Source organism: Nannospalax galili, unplaced genomic scaffold (assembly GCF_000622305.1).
Source record: "Nannospalax galili isolate Female #2095 unplaced genomic scaffold, S.galili_v1.0 scaffold546, whole genome shotgun sequence".
Classification (NCBI taxonomy): Eukaryota; Metazoa; Chordata; class Mammalia; order Rodentia; family Spalacidae; genus Nannospalax; species Nannospalax galili.
In genome coordinates, this window is record NW_008355158.1 from 18,349 (window position 1) to 22,456 (window position 4,108).

The window sequence follows — 4,108 nt, forward strand, 5'->3', positions numbered from 1 at the left end:
TTAATAGGAAATAGGTATTTACTTAAGCATTAGCTAAATGAATTTCAATTTAACAGAGATAACTCACCATTTTTAAGCTAATTAACTTCCTTTAAAGTATCACTTTCTGGTAGCTAGGATGACTTACCTTCCTTGTACTCTTCTCAACACTGTTTTTGTTTTGTACTTTGTTCTTGCTGAGATAGGGACTTATATAGCAGAAAATGACCTTGAAGTCCTAACCTTTCTGCCTCCACTTCCCAAGTGATGGGATTACAGGTATGCATCACCATACCTGGCTCACATTTCAAATTTTTTAATGAATTTTTTGCTTCCTAAGATCAAATTTTAAAATTAAACTCTAGTGCTGCCCAACAACCTTCTCTGAAATGCATTATGTAAACATCTAACCATATAGCTAGATACTGGGGGTTTTTGTTCTCCATTAGCTTAAGATTGTTCAGTCACAATAAAAATGCTTTGAAGAGGATTTAAACAACTGGTTTCATAAACCACTACCAATCTGGTAAAATAACAAATAACGAAATGGTCTAGAGAAAAAGCAACAAACGCCTAAGAGAGAAACAAAATTATCAATTAATCTTCAAATCAAATAATCAAGTCATAAAAATGTCATAGAGACAATTATGCATATATATGGCCATATCACATATACATGTTATATATGATCTATATCATGTGTTATACATGATATATATGATCACAGTAATGAGATTGTAGCAAATAGTTCAGTGGCCTGAAAGCAACTGGTCCTTAATTAAGGTTAGCTCTATAAAGTCAAGCCAAGAAATTATTTCTGTCCACAGGAAGTGACACTATTGTTTAGATATTTAAATATGTTCTTTCTAATCAAATTCTCGCCTGGAAAATGACACAGAAATGACAATCTGTTTTTGTTTGTTCAACCATTTTCTTGATCAGTTTTTTTCACACTATTTGCCATTGGCATTTGACCTAAAGATCCTTTCAGTGTATGATAAATATTGTATATAAGGAAATCTCTCTTTCAAATAATTCTGTCATTTCTGTAAGGACCTTACACCATAGCATAATGTAAAGCAATACAACTGACATACTGTGAAGCATGCAAAAGAGGCATGTTCAGTTACAGGGCTCTGGGTCTATATAACCAATTTAGCCTGGAACTGTGGTCTCCTCCTGCAAGCTGGAGTTGTAGTCCCATCAAGTGAGATAGAGCTGGAGCTGGAGCTGGAGCTATGGTCCCCTTTGGTGAGCTAGAGCTGTGGTTCCCTTCAGTGAACTGGAACTGTGATACCTTCACATGAATCTGGAGCTCTGGCCCCCACCACAGCCAGGATTCCACAGTCCTCTGGTGGTAAGTTGATGGTAGAGCACATTAGAGGATGAAGGGCTTCCCATTGTTGAGCAGCCTTTTCTGAGTGGTTGCATTCCCCACAGTCCCCTCCCCTGAGGCCCAAAGTTCAGTGGTTTTGCCTTTGTGTTGGGCTTATGCTAGCCGATGGGAGGTATCTGTCATTTGATTATTCTGGTCTTGGGAGAAGTGACTCTTTAGAACAGACTTCCCATTTCCCCTGAGATTCAGCTGTGGTCCTCACTCTACACGTAGTCTTGGCATCCAGGTCTTGCTGTTGGACCTCTCCCATTCCCAGGCACCAAAAGGTTTTCTATCACTTTTCTATTACTCTTCTACAGCCCCAGAATACCTTCACCTGTGCCCTATGGAAAATGTTAAAACACCTAACTGAATGTCTAGAGATAAAAATCAGTCTGGGAAGTTAAAATTGATATAATTCTCAAACTAAAAAAAAAAAATGTAATTGCATTTTAGAATGCAAATTTTCAATTCTATGCCTACTACAAATTTTTCAGTATTATTTACTGATAAAACTGCATTACCAACTCCCAACAATATTGTGAAATTTATCACTGTTGCCATAAATGTGAATTTGGCGTTCACCTTTCCAAATTCTCCAACCTATACAAAGTTTTTCAGTGCAATCAAGGTTGTTTAAAGCACTACTAATTCTTAAAAAGTATTTTAGAAGCCAGGCGTAGAGGCGCATGCCTTTAATCCCAGCACTTGGAAGGCAGAGACAGGCGGATCTCTGTGAGCTCAAGGCCAGCCTGGTCCACATAGTGAGTTCCAGGACAGCTGGGGCTATAGGGAAACCCTGTCTCAAAACAACCAAAAAAAAAAAGTATTTTAGATCCCAACTATATGTTATACATTAAATGGGAAAAAATACATTTTTTAAAAAACTTCAGGAGCTAGAGAGATGGCTCAGTGATTAAGAGTCCTTACTACTGGGGCTCAAGAGATGGCTCAGTGGTTAAGAGTCCTTACTACTGGGGCTCAAGAGATGGCTCAGTGGTTAAGAGCACTGGCTGTTCTTGCAGAAGGCACAGGTTTGAATCCTAGGACCCACATGGTAGCTAACAACAGACTGTAACTCCAGTTCCAGGAGAGCCAATGCATTCTTCTGTCCTCCACAGGCACTGCACAACATGGGTGCACTACATACATCCAGGCAATACACTCATATACATGAAATAAAAATAAACCAAAAAAAATTAATAATTAAAAAAAAAAGTCCTGACCATTACAGAGGACCTAAGGGCTCACAAAACACCTGTAACTCCAGTCCCAGGGAATCTAATGCCTTTCCTACCTCCTAAGGCTCCTGCACGCAGGGTACACATGAACTCAAGAAGGCAAACACACATAAACATAAATAAAATATCTAAATAAATCTTGAAAACTTCATGGGCCTCTTGGGGCTAGAGATATGCCTTAGCAGCTAAATGCACTTGCTACTCTAGCAGAGGACTGGAGTTCAGTTCCCAGCACCCATGTCAGGTGGATCACAACCGCCTATGTGCCAGATAGCACCAGTTGTCAACATGACACACCTGGGCAGAGGAAACCTCAACTGAGGAATTACCTCCATTGGACTGGCCTGTGGTCATGCTGTGGGACATTTTCTTGATTTTTAAATGACGTGAAAAGGCCCAGGCCACTGTGGGTGGTGCCACACCTGGGCAGATGGTCCTTAGTGGTGTAAGAAAGTAGGCTGAGCATGGGCCAGAAGAGCAAGTCAGTAAGCAGCGTTCCTCTACAGTCTTGTCTGTGCTTCACTTCTTGCCTCCAGGTACCTGCCCTGAGTTCTTGTTCTGACTAGTGATGAACTATGACCTGGGAGATGTAAGTTAAAATAAACTCCTTCCTCCCCAAGTTGGTTTTGCTTAGTGTTTTTAGCACAGTAATAGAAAGTAACTAGGACAGCCTGTAACTCCACCTCAAGGGGATCCAATATTCTCTTCTGGCCTCAGCTAACACCTGCACTCATGTGAACATATCCTCACATAGACACACATATACAAAAATTTTTAAAAACCAAGGGGCACCAGATGTGGTGCTACATGCCTTTAATCCCAGCACTTGGGAGGCAGAGGCAGGCCAAACTCTGTGAGTTCAAGGCCAGCCTGGTCTACATAGTGCGTTCCAGGCCACCTGGAGCTACAGAGAAATCCTGTCTCAAAAAGATCAAAACAAAGGGGTTGGAGAGATGGCTCAGCACTTAAGAGCACTGGCTGGTCTTGGAGAAGACCTGGGTTCGATTCCCAACACCCAGATGGTGGCTAACAATTATCTGCAACTCCAGTTCCAAGGGACCCAGTGCCCTCTTCTGACCTCCACTGCCACTGCCCAACACAGGTGAACTAATATGTGCAGGCGATACACTCATACACATAAAATAAAAATAATAATATAAACTCTTTAAAATGAAAGTAAAGCAAATAAAAAGAAAACCACTTCCTAAATTACTTTAAGTAAAATTCTAAACTTAAAAGTAAAATCTCTTATGGTCTTTATTCTCTGGACATTTTAAAATCCAATATAAAAATCTACAGATATCCTCCTGAATACATTGTCTGTTCAAGTATTAAAGATTCCGTAACAAACTATGGTGGAGCATGCCTTTAATCTCAGTACTCAGTAGGCAGAGGCTGGGGCAGAGGCAGGTGGATCTCTGTGAGTTTGAGGCCAGTCAGTCTGGTCTACATATCAAGTTCCAGGTCAGTTAGGCTACACAGTGAGATCCTATCTTTAAAAAAAAAGAGGATG

The 4,108-nt window shown here is 40.5% G+C and overlaps 1 protein-coding gene across 1 annotated transcript in view; it reads right to left on the reverse strand.

Annotated features, from left to right (window-relative positions):
- Nucleotides 1–4,108, reverse strand: part of LOC103749328 (importin subunit alpha-6) — a 36,809-nt gene that overhangs the window by 10,343 nt on the left and 22,358 nt on the right. The window lies entirely within an intron of this gene.